Source organism: Apostichopus japonicus, chromosome 13 (assembly GCF_037975245.1).
Source record: "Apostichopus japonicus isolate 1M-3 chromosome 13, ASM3797524v1, whole genome shotgun sequence".
Lineage (NCBI taxonomy): Eukaryota > Metazoa > Echinodermata > Holothuroidea > Aspidochirotida > Stichopodidae > Apostichopus > Apostichopus japonicus.
Window position 1 is genome coordinate 23,168,494 of NC_092573.1, and position 17,068 is coordinate 23,185,561.

At 37.2% G+C, this 17,068-nt stretch overlaps 1 protein-coding gene across 2 annotated transcripts in view; it reads right to left on the reverse strand.

Annotated features, from left to right (window-relative positions):
- Positions 1 to 17,068, reverse strand: part of LOC139978913 (neuropeptides B/W receptor type 1-like) — a 40,739-nt gene that overhangs the window by 18,824 nt on the left and 4,847 nt on the right. Inside the window, exon 2 of one of the 2 annotated variants that reach the window (XM_071989478.1) lies at positions 1,782 to 5,358. The exons of the other annotated variant lie outside the window; for it this stretch is intronic. The gene's annotated coding sequence lies outside the window, so the exon portion shown is untranslated. Of the gene's footprint in view, positions 1 to 1,781; positions 5,359 to 17,068 lie in introns of those variants that run through there. 2 annotated transcript variants of the gene reach the window in all.

A 17,068-nucleotide genomic window follows, 5' to 3' on the forward strand; every position in this document is an offset into this window, starting at 1 on the left:
TACAAACACGTAGCAAAAGTAAGTGTGAATTGGTTTTCAAAGAGTTATGCTAACATTTGACTAATTTAAATGTAGGCTACGGTTCATCAGATGCGGATGCGCAGTAAATTAGGACAGACCATGGAGCTATAAACAGTTTATAGCTCCTTGGACAGACTATACACCTCCGAAAATCTGATTAAAGATGGCGGGTATGGGTATATAAGACATTTTACCGATAGCTAGTGATGTGTAATACTCTACCAGTCACATTATATTTGCAGTGAAGGTATATGAATTAAGTAGAATAATCAAACTCATTTTGGGTTTAATTTGCATATATAGTTACTAACTTCGCAAAAGTAAATTGCTCTCCTTATAGTATAAGGAATTTTTTAAATATCTATTTATAGATAGGTCTACTTATGATTTACTTCACTCTTAAGTTCCTTGTATATGCACGTAATATTATTTATGATGCATTCACTTGTAAGCCTGAAAATATGCAATTGAAAATAATTTTACTGAATATACCCACTTAAAATTCGTAAATTATCCATGTGATGTTTAAAGTGTGTAGTAATTAAGTTGGTATAGTTAAGAAGGTAACGTGGATATTCAAGCTCAGATGTGTATTGAAGAAGTTCAGACCTAATCTTGAAGGAATAAGTTTGATTTGTACATTGTATTTCTTGCTTTACGAAACAATAATTATCCAAAAATGGTAAAAAGTTAGGCTTACGATATATGGATATTAATGAAAGCTCAGATTTAGAATATCAATAGGCATGTAACAGTCAACATGATTGTCACAGATTTTGCTATGAAAGTCGAATAATGTTCACTCATTTTCAAACTTCAACAATCATTTTACCCCCGACGAGGATCCATGGGGTCTGGGTGTATACACCCCCCAACCATCCTTTTCAATCTAGTCCCCCCAAAAAATCACAATAGTTGTTAGCACAACTGTGCGTTTAGAATTATTGACCTATTATACCTCACAATTCACCATTTAACGTCAATTGTCAATTGTTTGTTTTCTGGGGAGGGGGATGGGAAGGGTGCAGTGTGGGGGAGGGCTTGGGAAGGGGAGAACCTCAGACCTCCCCCTCTTACATGGCTCTAACGATCCCAGGTCCACGACTCCTCGTTAAAAAAGTTAATCCCGGACCCGCCTCTTTTATCGTTATTCCCTTAAAACTTAAAGCATGTTCCCATATTTGAGACATCTTAATTAATGCGTAATTTAAAACTTCTCAAAATGTCCGATATGGTATAACTTACAACGTGCGAGAACCTTCAAGATACTTTTGCTGGGAAACTTTAAAAAGTAAAACAATTTCACTTGTTAAAAAAAAATTCAGGTTAATATGGATGACATTCAAGTAAAAGGTTATCAAGGAGAAAAATCTCCAACATGATTTATCGCAGGAAATGAACATTCTTTTAAGGAAAGTTCACGCGCCATGAAACCCGATAATCTACATGAGAGTGTTATCAATTTCCGTTGAGTAAAGTATATAGATGTTAGCTGTGAATAATAAATGACTTTCCAATAATCTGCATCTGTATATGTTTGAAACGACTCCAGTAGGATATGAATGTTTTTCTTAATCCAAGTGGAATTTTAGGTTTGTCAACTTCCCCATAAATAGGCCTACACTGAAATATTAAGTGTATGCCAATAGAGTATCCATTTTAACGACAGCTCACATGCATATATTACTTCCCCCTCAAATTTTTAAAATGTATTTAGGTTACAAGCAATCGGAAATATGACACAGAAGCAAGGGTGACGAACGAACAAACATTTATTAACAATCAGGGTATATGTAGCTTAAACAATGATTAAGTATATACACAAAGAAAGAAAAAAAAACATCTTAAGCGCCCACAACTATTTCTTATACAGAAAATATGATTCATTTGCTCATAGAAAATTACTTCGTCAGTATTATTTTTTTCATTGGCACTTTTCTGAATCCAAAGATCGTTTTCGCTGTTCACGATTATAGATAGGCATATAACAGACTGAATCACTTTATTAGTAATATTACACATTAAAATATTCATACTTTTATTTTGTTATAAAAATATACTTAATAGGTGCGATGTCTGACAGACAAAGTTCAATATGCAAAGAGTACAATGGCTTCAGGGATAAACATTCAATTGGGAATTGTAAATTATATCTTAGTTTTTCGATGTAAGTTATTTGAAAACGAACTAAAAACGAGGGGCGGGTATTCTTTCTCTGTTTACCATTGCTTGATATAAAATGTCATAACGTTTAACGTACGGCAATAATTACACACACAAACACCGTATGACTTCCCCTATAGCGTCTAGAAAGTAACACGTGCTATTTTATAAGACGGTGTTGGTTTTTTAATATATGGCTTCATTATTTCATTTACGATTATTTGCACGAATCTTTTATATATTCAGTCCTTTTTATACGTACGTTTAAAGAAATAGCCGTGAAAGTTAACGCCCTTTCAGTGATATTGTAAACAAATTGTAACTTAAAAGCCTTTTTTTATCTGTTTAATGCCATGCTAGTTTTCTTACACCAGTGCAGTGACTGTTACCGCGGATGGCATATAAATTACAAATCTTCAAATTTCCTTGAAAAACATACACCGGTATTTATGAATCGGGAACGGCGACGCCAGCTTTTTTTTCTTCAATTCCCGTACGAAAAATTTTAAGCGTCGAGTAACGGCTCGTTGAAGAAGTGTCAACTTGTCTTTGCGGATATTGGAACTTATCTTAGGCCTAATTAGCATTTGATGCATCATTTGGAGAGTATATTGATGGATGGGGATTTATAGTGGGAGGGGAGGGGGAGGGGGAGGGAAGGGGAGTGGAGGGGGGTGGGGAAGTAGTCGGTATACAGATATGAGATATGGGTATTGTCCCCGTATCAGTATTGGCGCTTTCGTTAATTTACTTCTCCCTATATGCCTGTTCTACTCCATCATCATCGGACACCTTATACAGTTCCGCCACTGTCCAGCGAAGTCGGTAGCAAACCAACGTACTACTGTATTCACTGCATGTACGACGCGGCTACAGTCTGTACAAGGCGATAGGCAGGGGGACGGACACGCTGGAGAGGGGGAGAGATGGGGCATGGAGAGGGGGAGAGATGGGGAATGGGGAGGGGAGAGATGGGGCATGGGGGCATGAGGAATGACAGAAACAGTCTGAAGCGAAACGAAACATACTTGCATACCTGTGTCTTCTGGGAAAAAAAGAAGAAGCTCGCCGTGCCTCTACTATTTAGCCACCTTGGACGGTAAGTGTTTCTATCAGGAGATTGAGTCCGACTCTCCCTTTCTGGACGGATCATACTCTCTTCATCTTACATCACCCAAAAAAAGTAGGGAAATATCAATCTCAAAATTTATGACTAAAGGCTCCCTCTCTAGAGGAACTGTCAATAAATAACGAGGAAAAAGACGCCGAGAGAACTAACAAGCGGTTTTTCCAAATTTGTTCACACACTCCCCTTACCGAGTCATCCACAGCCGTACATAAATGTAAACAAGTGGTTCCTTGGTATAGGCCTTGGTAGGCTTCATTGTGGTAGGCTTTACCAATGCATCTGCGCAAACAAACAAATCAGATGGTATAGCAGCCAGAGTACATTATACTTATATTCCTGGAGCCATAATCCTGAAATTCAAATCACGTATTGACCAAGAAATTCTCTTGGCACTTTTTCAAATTTATTGCGTTTACAAATAACTGCAAACTGTTAATTTATGGTAACCGGTACTATGTAACAATACAACCTTTTCTTTGTGCATTTCGTGTTTACTTTTACCTTCATAAAGTTATAATATGTATCAAGCAATAATAATTGAATTAAATTAAATGACGTCACATTGTACAAATTTAAATATGAAAATGTGACCAGCAATACATATATCTACAACCTTAGAAAGAAAAAGGGATTAGCATTGAATTAAATAGGAAAGCAATAAAATTCAACCTGAAGTGCATGAATGACGTCACAATTTTAATGTTGATGGTGAGAGTAAATGCAGCTGTTCGCAGTCCAACAGATGACGTCACTTCATATGCTGTCTGCTACTGCTATGTGCCATCACAGTACATGGGGTATATGTAAATGCAAAGGAAACATATATATATAGGCCGATTTACCCGCTGATTCTTGATCAGTTTCTTGAAAAAACGATTAATTGTATGTGCTAATAACTTACAGGCAAAGACGTCGCGAACCAGGTAGGGCCCCGGGGACAATTATGTCACAGCGCCCCTTTTCCGCATTCTTCACATTTTCTCACGTATAATAGTATGAAAATGTGAATACACTTCGTACTATACTGTCGCATATTCTCCCGGGCGCCCTAAGTTTTTCTTCGGGGACCCCTCCTTGACCACTGCTCTCGGGGTTGTGGCCTACTTATCCGTCTTTCCTCGCCCCCTGTTACACGAGGTGATTGGATGCTTCAAACAATGAACATGGAATATATCTAGACACTCAAATAAAAAATATATAGATTCAAATGGCGTATGTGATTATTATATTAGTAGAGCCATCCATACTTGTCAAAACTGATGATTTTTTTTTTTTTTTTGGTACAAGTTCAAGACAAGTCTTACTTTGAAATGTTAATACCCGTCACGAAAAGGTCGAATTGTTAAGTTTCCTTTCTTTCATATGCACATCCGGTTTAATGCATTCAGCCTCAAAAGACCTGCCTGGCTTTTTATATCCAATTTCGGTCATAGTATGATCCATTATAAAAAGAATAAATGTTCTCAACGAATCAATATGTGGAAAAATGTTTCCGAAACTATCTAAATGTAGAAAAGCACAAAACAAGTAAATCTTTCGACCAATCACAACGTGGGAAAACGAAACACGAGTGGAATTTTCTACTCATCACAACCGAAAAAAAAAACATGTGGCATCTTCAACCAATCACAACGTCGAAAAAGAACACTTGTAGGGTAAATTTCAACCAATCACAATGTGTTATAGGTAATAACAGTTCTTGAGGTATCCCAACCAGTCACAACGTGGTAAGAATGACTCGTCATGTTTCCAAGCCCATCAAAGCTGAAAGGGCACTGATGCAAAATGTCTTCCTCGTAAATGAATATACCAGTTACTGACATAATACTGGTCAATAGCCATTTACCGGTAACTCGTAAAAGAGTACGTCATCTGTCCTATAAGAGACACCAGTGGTAGTCTTCCATTTCAAAATTCCATTGTACGCAACAATACTGGTGACGTCATGATTTTGATAACGATCCAGACTTCCCGCTCAAATGTAATGACTAATCGAATGTAAGTATTGGGTTGATCTAGTTAGTTCCATTCACCGTTACCAATATCTGTCAATAAAATAAGGAAAACATATATTATGTAAGAAAAGGTTTTCAGCAGTTGATACAAATGACCTCGGTTTAAATCGATTCCGTTTGGTAACCAGGTGCAACGGATCATTACTGAAATTTAACGAGGGGGTGGGGAGGGATCTCGAGGGACGGAAGGGGGTGGATTTCGAGGGACATGTGACTCTGACCTTAGGGGGCAAATAAAAAAAAGAGAAGAAACCATCTAACATATACATTCCGTACCACAAATTCCATTATTTGTATGTTTTACGATAAAATTTGCTTGGTTTTCTTTAAAACAAAAAGGTATTGTTTAAATAGTTTGAATAAGAGAAGGGCACTTTTTAATCACTTTGAAATGCCCCCCCCCCCCCCCAAAAAAAAAACAAAAAAAAAATTGGGTAAGGACACTTTTCTTGTAAAGACATTTACACCGCACAAGATATCAAAGTCAGGTCTTTGAAGTATGTATGTGCGTGTCTTTGTGTGTGAAAGTTATGGTTCACTTTGGATATGTATATAGACGTATGTAACTATTTCATGCTTTCCCGTATCACAGAGATCAAAGTTACTCGAGTTTCTGATTTGACTGAGTCTGGGGAAAAGAAGAGTAAAAACTCGATATATATATATATATATATATATATATATATATATATATATATATATATATATATATATATATATATATATATATATATATATATATATATATATATATATATATATATATATATATATATATATACGATCTTGTTTTCTATTACATAAGCTACAACCGATGACATTTCTCTTTTTCTAAATTTGTCCTTTGTCTGGACAACCGATAACTATTTTTCTCTATTGTTCGACAACTGGTGACAGGAATATCTGTTGTCCCATGTAACCAGTTGTGAGGCATTGACAAGCCCACACGCACACACACACACAATGGTCAGGTTTGTATCACTGATTGACTTGACTTGACCAACATCCGGTAACGTCAGTTTAAATCACTAGCAAAAGTTTTTTTCTAATAAATTTTTGCTATCGTAATAACTTGCAAAAAGTTAGTCTTTATACAACTTTTTACACTTAGCAATCATTCCATATGTACTTGCCCCGGTCCCCCCCCCCAACAACACACACATACATCTCCTTCGCCATCCCCCGCCCCCCCCCCTCACCCCCATCGAATCGGTAATGAATCAGACCAATAAATAACTAAACGATTCAAGAAAAAACACTTTGTTACTTTTGATGAACTTTGACAGATGTTAAAGTTCCCTACCGCACTTTTTTCCTTCTCTCCTTTAGTATAATGATGTCCATCGTTTGATTGTTAGCTGCGCTAATCAATGCGTCATCACAGGATACTCTGGTGTTATTAATTCCATACAATATTTAATGATCATTCATGTCAGAGTATTCCCGCTAAGGGAGGCCGATAAATTTAAGCTGTCCAATAAAATAGGCAACTGTCCTAACGTATATCTGTTTCTCTGAATTTCACATGCATACCTACTCCGAACCAGGGGAAGCAGACATTATCATTAGAGGGTCAATGATCTCACTGTTTTTCCATATTTCAATTATATGCTTCTCGTAGGCTATCTGTCCACTTATAAACAACGATAAATAAAGTAATGTTAAGTAATCAAAGAATGGCCCACTTTTATGAACAATTACCTCATAAGTTCCCCTTTTCATATATTACAAGTGCCCCTGTTTCTGTAAATGACCATTTACCCCTAAAAATTTGTTTGGGCAATTCTTACATACTTTGACCATTTTTAACAATATGTTCCCATGTGTGTAATGAAAATAGTCGTTCTTTTTTCTTTGCAAAGGTTAAACCAAATAATATATTAATGATAGCTCACACTGTATACATCAGTGTTGCAGTGAATGTTAACACAGTAGTATAGCGATATGCAATATTGTTACGTCAAATAATGTATATCAGTGTTAAATTCTCAGTTACATCAGTGCAACAGCAATTGTTTCGATCATATTTACAGACTCATGGTACACGATGGCACATGAGATCGCTCTCAGAATTACTGGTTCACAAATATACAAATACTAGGTATGACTAGGTAATACTAGGTAAATACTAGGTATGACTAGGTAATACTAGGTACAAATACTAGGTATGACTAGGTAATACTAGGTACAAATACTAGGTATGACTAGGTAATACTAGGTACAAATACTAGGTATGACTAGGTAATACTAGGTACAAATACTAGGTATTACTAGGTAATACTAGGTACAAATACTAGGTATGACTAGGTAGGTACAAATACTAGGTATTACTAGGTAATAGTAGGTACAAATACTAGATAATGACCTGCTTTTGAGTTATAGTACAGTACAGTTTAGTCAAACAGCAATTTAATTTAGGCTATACCTGATATCTTTCAATTGCCTACAGACAAATGTTGAAGTAAAGTACGAATGCATGGGGAAGGGATGTCCTCCTTCTCAATTGTACAGAAGTATGTATTTGAAAATCACCATAAAATGCAGGAAACGTGTGCCGTATAAACTTACACATTTTGTCAGTCTAAAATATTGAATTCTTAGAGAAGTTTTAGAATAAAATCTTGCCAAATTTGTTGGAAAGGCAAAAGGACAAGCGGTACCTCTTGCATACAAAATATCTCCAACGATCTGGTTTGCTTGGATTGAACATGAAATACTGTGTGTTTACATACGTATATGTGCATACAAAATATCTCGAACGATCTGGTTTATTTAGAAATGAACATGAAATACTGTTTGTTTTACATACGCATATGTGCATACAAAATATCTCTAACGATCTGGTTTGCTTAGGAATGAACATGAAATACTGTTTGTTTTACATACGTATACAGGGGCGTAGCGAGCGGGGGGTGTGGGGGGTGTCACACCCCCCCAATAATTTGGTCGCTGTCGGCAAATTTTGGGTCTGTCGGCAAAAGGAGAAAAGGTGAAGAGAGCGGAAGGGGAAGAAAGAAGGAAAGCTGAATAGAGAAAAGGAGAACGGGAGCTTCTTCCGTGCCAAATTTGACTTAAAATATGCACCAGATTGCATCTAAGGACGTTTCAAAACTAAAAATTTTCCAAAGGGGAGGGGTAGACCCCCTACCCTTAGACCCCTCCCCCATTTCAGTCACCACTTCCAGATCCGTCGGCAAATCAAATTTGACTTAAAATATGCACCAGATTGCATCTAAGGACGTTTCAAAACTAAAAATTTTCCAAAGGGGAGGGGTAGACCCACTCCCCGTAGACCCCTCCCCCATTTCAGTCACCACTTCCAGATCCGTCGGCAAATCAAATTTGACTTAAAATATGCACCAGATTGCATCTAAGGACGTTTCAAAACTAAAAATTTTCCAAAGGGGAGGGGTAGACCCCCTCCCCTTAGACCCCTCCCCCATTTCAGTCACCACTTCCAGATCCGTCGGCAAATCAAATTCTCCACACCCCCCCAACAAAAACCCCTTCGCTACGCCCCTGTACGTATATGTCCATATAGGGTGGGGTTTGGGGATGTACATCTCGTACCTTTCTCAAGCACACACAACTTTGCGTGTAGACCTAATTATAGACCTTATTCATAGTCTAAACTTGCCTCAAAATGCACCATTTCACGTTAATTTTAATTTAATATTTTTTAACCGAGATATTTATCTTCCGAACCAAATTCGTCTGTATATCGCATGACCCAGCACTGGTTGTTCTAATTTTAATGTGTCTGAGAATACTTTCATTTAGTATTAATCATCAGTATCATATGAAATTCTTCACACTTTTCAAGACGTAACCCGTCCGGTGTAACCTGACCTTTTCACCGAATTCAACGCAATGTCCTCATCGTTTTTTTCTGTGTGTGTGGGTGTGTATGTGTGTGTCCGTCTACGTTCAGCTGCAACATCATAATATGTACCATATGCGTATACATTAACCTGGACCGACTACGTCAATGGGGAGAAGAAAAAAAGAGTAAAAGGGTCATGTGACGTGCTCCCTTGTAGCACTTAACTACTCCTTGCGTGTATATTCTACAATAACTAATGTCATAATCTCATATCTACCACATTCCTTGTAAAGCTACGCGAACAATGTAATCTAGCTAAGTGTATATTTTCCCAATGTTTACTGTTAGTAATTACACTCAAATTTTCCATAAATGCTCATTATAGTGGCTTTCTGTTGTCTGCGGAACGCTTACCTCTCAGAGCGTTACATAATATGTAAGTAGCACATGGAAGCATCTCACGTGACCCCCTATGGTTGGTACGTGTGGAGTGATCCCTCCAGGTCAGCTTAAAGTTCGATGGATACAAAGATGTGCGCATGCATGGATGCTCACATTTTAAATGTCATACTTTCTCCATGAGGAAACATGACCGTAACCACATTTGTTCTCTGTTGACCCTGTTTTTATCATGAAAACACATTACTCCTGTAGACAGCTTAACGGCTGGTAAACGAATCTATTTACAATTTCACCCAACGATCATCATGTACTTTTAGTGAATGAATTGATCACTTCCAGAAAATGGCACTCGGCATATGTTACCGCACAGAATGTACTTGCGCGGCTTATATGACAGTCATATTAAAATGTCGTGTCAGTATGTTAGTGTGTCAGTATGTTAGTGTATTTGTTAGTGAATCACTTTAAGGCTTTCGAGCCCAACTTGGTATGCGGGCTATATCTATCTATAAAGCCCGTTCCAAATAATGCACGGGTGGAATGCTAACGCATATTATTGACGTCATCACCCTCACGCCACCCCCACCCGGTCCCACTCAGTAACATGTATATATGTATGTATTTTAGATCCTCCTGCAAGCAGGAACTCGCAAAGAAGCCATCATTGGCTTATCAAAGCCGCAAGCTGACCAAAGTCAGTCTTTTAGATTCATATTTAACGTCCATGATTATGAATTGTCAATTGTCAACAACTCTGTAACTGGACGACATACATTAATCTTGGAGTGGCTCGAACTGGGGACTTTATGATTGAAAGGCACCGGCGTTAACCACTGAGCTAATACTCCACAGTCGGAATTAAAAACAAAGAAACAGTTTAAACAGGTCGCAGCAGACTACATGAGAATATTCATTGAAACCAAGGCATGTATTGTAGTGACTAGTGAGTGCTTATAAAACGTTGATTAACCTTCACCGAACAATTTACAACTGTTTACCATCTGCAATTAAACTTTACGATTGAAAAAGACTCTACGTTAAAGATACTCTTAAAAGAGGTCCAACAGATTAACAAAACAAAAACAACAAATGGGCGGGAGTAACCATAGTAACTATCTCTAAAGTTCATCCATGAAATATGTATATAACACACACGTATGTAATTCACGTTGCCATCGCCATGTTAGGAAAAAAATAGTTGCAAGTTCTGTTCTTCGTGAATTTCTCTACCTTTGAAAATGTATTTTCTTCATCTAACCCCTAACCCCAAGAAGACCATTGATAGCCTGTTGACATCACAAGTAATTGATCAATAAACTATCTCCCTTATCGAAACAATGTCTCTTTTAATTACAGAAATAATAATTATTAGCGTCCGCATAGAGTACACTATACCTATTAAGGTGACCTCACGTTACAAACAAAACAATTATATATAGTTTGTTATAACCTTACTTTTGCAGTGTAGTTTGGCGAAAAGATACAAAATAGTGTAAACTGTTTCAGGCATTAACAGCGGTCAAAGAATATACAAAATTAAAGAATGTTATGGATCGAGTTGTCTCTTCTAACTTTCAGCCTTTTGCTTTATGCTTTTTAATGTAATTCTTGATGTAATTTCTACTTTAACATTTTACATTTTGCTATGAAACTAAACGTGGATTATTATGGGGGGGGGGGGGGGAGAACAGTGGGTCTACATCCACATACAATAGTTATTAAAATCATGAAAGTATACAATTTATTACATCTCTGTGTATACCACGGCGAAACTGAATGTTTCCTGTTCCCTTTTGAAAATCCAATATTTAATAAACTCTTCGCATATATTTGTGAATGTGGTCTATATCGCAGACAAAGTATCCCTTGACATTGATGTGAAGACGTGTGTGATAAGAAATGGTCCCTGGCGCTGCTTAAGAGGGGCCATGGGAGTGTGGGAGGAGGGGCCCGGTTTGTCTTCGTTATATTTGCTTCCGTTATATTTATTATAGCCGACTCGCGTTCCATCGCTTCGGCCTATACATAACACAATATTAGCACAGTATGAGCGGTACACACACACAGTGAGGTAAGCTACACATTCGAAGAAATGGCGACAACATTATTTTTTTCTGGAAGTTTACATTTCCCTATGAAAATAAGAATATCATATTATCCTTTATCCCATATTTCCCTGAGACCCTCTAATTGACCCCAGGTCATGCAAATTTAATGTATAATGGGTGCCTCATCTCAACAGTTGACATATTTATACGATTTTTAGACTAAAATGACAAACAAACAAACTAACATTAGATAGAGCTGCCTGCTGCATGGCGTATTGTGAGAATGCGCGTCGCCTTGTTTGTCACTTGAATGGCCCTCGCAACTTCATATGCTCCATAGCGACGATGATGTGAGATGCTTATTTACATGAATCCCTCCAACCGAGGAAGTAAAAGTATAAGACGTATATGTGTACTAAACCTTCTACCCAAAAAAGACCTGAACAATACGTACAGAACACGCATTATTGTATAGGGAAGGAACCACATATCAACTCATTGAACTGAATAGGCGTTTAGGCGTTCTGAGTGCCTGGAATCGTATTTCTACAAACAGAAATGGGATATATATTAAAATAGGTTAGATGGGTATAGGACGAAAATTACACCACACGGTTGGCCCCACTTGAAGTATAGATCTGTTCTAAAGATTCGTGTATCACACACACACACATACATATATACATATATATAGAGAGAGAGGTGGAGAGAGATACATATCAAAATATGAGATGATCCATTCCCCCTTCGCTCCTCATATTTGATTGTCATTTCATTGTATGCTCCTGTCCATACATGTATATGTCTATCGTGGTTATATGCTCTCTGTCCAATGTAGGTTATCTTCTACAGACGAATCTTTACTATAACATTAATTGTAGCTTCACTTAACGTTACAATGCATGCTGCATGACGTAATCACCTTAGGTTGCTTGTCACTTAAATGGCCCGCGTGACTTCAATGTTTCATATAGTATCGAGGAACGACGCTAACATGAATCCATTCAAATCGCAACATTAAACAAGCAAGCATAAATACATTATATGTTATAATGGGTATGTGAGGGAAGTTAATCTAGTACATGGTTGTCCCCTCTAGAAGTAGGTCTGTGTAAAATGTCAAGAGAGAGAGATATATACATATCACATATTATATTATCCATTCCCCCTTCGCCCGTCATATTTTGATTGTCATTTCATTGTATGCTTCTGCTCCATATAAACAAGTACATGCCTATCATGGTTATGATATCTGTTCAATAGGTTAACTTCTACAGATGTGATTACGACAGCAGTCCCCATGGAGTTAATCGGTATTTGGAAAGAGTAAATTGTAATTGTCCTCCAGGCCAAGTTGAAAATACCTCCTAAGAGCAAGACGACGGCGATATCATATAGTGAGTATATAACCATGGAGTTATACCTCCATGGTATAGCGCACCATCACCGTGGCGCTATATAGTACGGTATCCTTTATGAGACATTGTTGTCAACTTACCTTTAGCTAAGACCCGCAGATCTGGTTTTGTTTGCGACGGAACGCTTGATATTTTAATATCATCAAACTCTATACTTTCGAGTGTATACGTCAAGAAAGTACGCATGCAGTTCTCGAAGGAAGGACCTACATTCATAGCAGACGGATATGGCAAGCCATGTGGGACAAACACTGCATAATATATCCGCGTATTAATTCGAATATATACGCGTATTAATTCGAATATATGTGTTATAGCCTACATGTGTAAAGTTTCGCTTTTTGAAGCGATCTCGCGAGCCCGCCAAAACATTTATCGTTGGCATATGTACACAGCAAGAGCGGAAATGTTTTTTTTTTTTCGTGTAACTCTAATTAATCCGTGCATATATTGGATTTAATCCCCATATTTATTTTATTTAATACGTGTATATATTCGAATTAATACGTGTATATATTCGAATTAATACGTGTATATATTCGAATTAATACGCGGATATATTTAAGCCATATGATTGGCTAATAATATATACGCGTATATATTCCAATTAATACGCGTATAAATTCCAATTAATACGCGGATATATTATGCAGTGTTTGTCCCACATGGCTTGCCATAGACGGACGCACATACCTTCATGCCTGGACAGAGGGGGTGGGAGGGCTATAGGCTGGATAGAGGGGGTGGGAGAGCTACAGGCTGGATAGAGGGGGTGATAGGGCTACAGCCTGGATAGAGGGGTGGGTGCATGGGGGTACGGCCGTTAGCGGCGGTAGGGGACGAGAAAATGGGATAGAAACTATGAAACTTTATCTACACATCCATGTAAACTTGATGAACCATGATTATATGGAATATATTTTCATACACCCTTATAAAAATATCGATGGTTTCGGGCATCAGTTATTTATTCATAGTCTCCCTGCTTCCAGTAACACAAAACATAAGGGTTAGAAAATCTGGTTTTAAGACGATGTATACCAGGGCCGCGGTCGGTCGGTCCGTTCCTATGTACGCCATACACTATAGAGCGACCCTGCTCAGACGATCACTATACATTCTACTTATTCATGCTGGTATTCGCGCCAATATTCAATCCGGAAAAGAACAACAAAAACAACAATAGCACAAAATTTGTCTTCACAAATTTTGCGCCAGATCACCTTCGTTCCGGGCGTTCTCCCAGACTCCCTCTAGATGTCTATCGCTGCGTTTGAATAAACAAAACGCTAAAAAAGGGGGGAAACTTTTCGTACGTGACAAGCATTCACAAACAACGTACAGCTATATACTTGAGCGAGATGTGTATTTTATAGGATTAATTCTAGTGATGAAACCGTAACCAGCTGTTTTATTGTAAACATCTCACCATTTTGTTATCAGTCGTGATTTCTTTAACCATAAATCAAGCCTTATATAGTTCTCCCCCCGAATATATTGGCGGGAGATTAGATTTTAGCGTAAAGATTATATAACCGCCTGCACGGCCCCCATTCTAATTGCATTGAGAACATCACAGTCAATCGCGAACGCAACGCATACTCTATTTTTTTAAATTTATTTGTTAGTATATGACTATACTTTTGGTTGTTTACTTTTTATTGTTCATTTTGATGTTTCGTCTGATTTTGTTGATTTGTTTTGTTTTTGATTTGTTAGTATTTATATATATATAAACACTTCAAGTCGATATAACTTCGCTCTTTCTGAGAAATAGAGTATCCTTCAATTGTAAGATCAAAAAAAAATCTAAAACCCTGATAAACTACCCTCTCTAATATAATATAATTTAATATATATATAATTTTTATTATCAGAGAGGGAAATGGTGTTTCGGGAAAAAACAGACCTAACGTTTACCGACCTTGCAGTTGTTTCAAAAGGGTACTTTACACAGGATTTCGCTTAATTTCTTGTTTTAACTCTGCGCATTTTGTGTCTCCGAGATTGTGCTCATATATTGTCATGGAGAAGCAATTCAACCAAACGTACATCAGTGTATTAGTATTAGGCTTAACGCAATAACAAAGAAAAATAGAGATAGTGAGAGAGAAAACTTTCTTACTTTCAGATGAACATGTTTTAACATGACAAATTCCTGACATTCTTGGCTCTCCCCTCCCGCCTACCCCCTTCCTTTTTCTTTTCTTTTTATTAAAGGTTATTAGTATTGCACCCGAATATGCTAGAAAATTGAATAATGGTCGCTAATATTCAGATTTCAACAAGCACTTTATTTGGCACCCTCAAAACGTTCTGCCTTCCTGCAACGAGACAGTGCAATGTCTAAGTGTGATCGAAGCCTCTAGAAAAGCATCATTGGAACTTTAAGCAATAGTTAGCATTCTAAAATTGGGTCCAAATGCGGATGATCTTTAAATGTTTGGGCAACAGAGCTTACCCTGTAAGTTTGGTAAATAAGAAAAAACTCAATCTAGCAGATTATTACAGATAAAACATTGTTCATCGCTTTTATCAAACGACTGAATGAACGAGACTATGACGTCTTCTTTCTAGTTTTCACAGAGACACGTTTATCGCGGTCCCTATATATTCTTCGAATTATATTATGATACTACATCAATCCATTTCAAGTGTGGGACTGGTCTTTTTTAGCTAAAAAAATAATAGAATTCTTCTTTTATTTTATGCTAACTCACTAATAATGAGTCCCTAATCTTTCCAGTCGGATATTTATACATATATATAAAAATAAATCCGACCAAAATTAATCAGTTGCTTTATAAAATAGATGTTGAAATATTCTGATCAGGCTTTGATCAAGTTTCGTCTTACTCGTCCTGTCCATATATAGGTGCTATTGCATATTTTAGATTTTTTGTACTTCTCACTGATTTCAGACAAGATTTAACCTCAAATTTGCTCTTGTTTGCTAGGGCGACATCTATCATTCATCTTAGTGTAATTTGCATCAGTGCTAACAATCAATCTACGACGGGAAACTGATTTATAACATTCACGTATATTTACAGAGAGGCCAGATTAAAATTCTGCCGAATTCAACTGTAATAAGATGGATTCATAGGCTTGAAGAGGAACCTGACTATAAATAATGTTTTCATATGCAGCCTCTGCCTAATATAGCTTAGTATACTTGATATACACTAGCCTGTGTACATGACTATGGTAAAGCTCATTCCTGCATCCACATGGAAATGGACAGCGCCCGTCACCCTGTCCGAGAGACACATTTACTTCTTTTGTGCTTGTTCTAGGAACCACATGAAGCCCTCACTATCTTCTTAATTTAAGCTTATGTGATAGAGCTGATATTTGTGAATAATGTAAGAAAAATCATGCTCAGTTTAGGAGATATCCTAGATTAAAAGTCAAATAAGGGGTCATTTTGTCATCTTGTAAAATATGTGATCATGTCATAGTGCTACTTTTGGATCTGAAGAAAATGACATTTGTCTTGGGTTATTTTTAGAGCCTGAATGTTTTAGATGCAATACCGTAAAGAAAATAAACATTGTAATAAATAAAGAAAAAAAAGATAAATAAATTGAAACGCATGTGACCTTATGATGTCATAATTAGACTTGCTCAAGTCTCCAGCCTCTTGCGTGAAGGAATACTGTGATATCTCTCAACTGTAAGATTGTAACTAACCAACTAACCAACCGAAACTTCCGGTTTTAAGGGAAGGGTGCAACATATCTCGACAACCCCCTCCACCCCCACCCCCCCCCCCCTCGTGTCTTCAATTAATTGTCACACTGGACTGTTTCTATGTGGGAACATTCAATTTTCGATTATCCTATATTTTGTGATGAGCACTGTCTTAAAATTTGACATGCATATGGTTATCTACAATTCCATTTGATTAGAAGTTGATTAGAAACTAAGCTTCTTTTATTTTCATTTAAATATGTGCCCATATGACGATAACAAATATCATGTTTCACGGACGTTATATTAAGGCATCCACTTTACACACATGAGATTGCTGCTTATTAATGTTACAC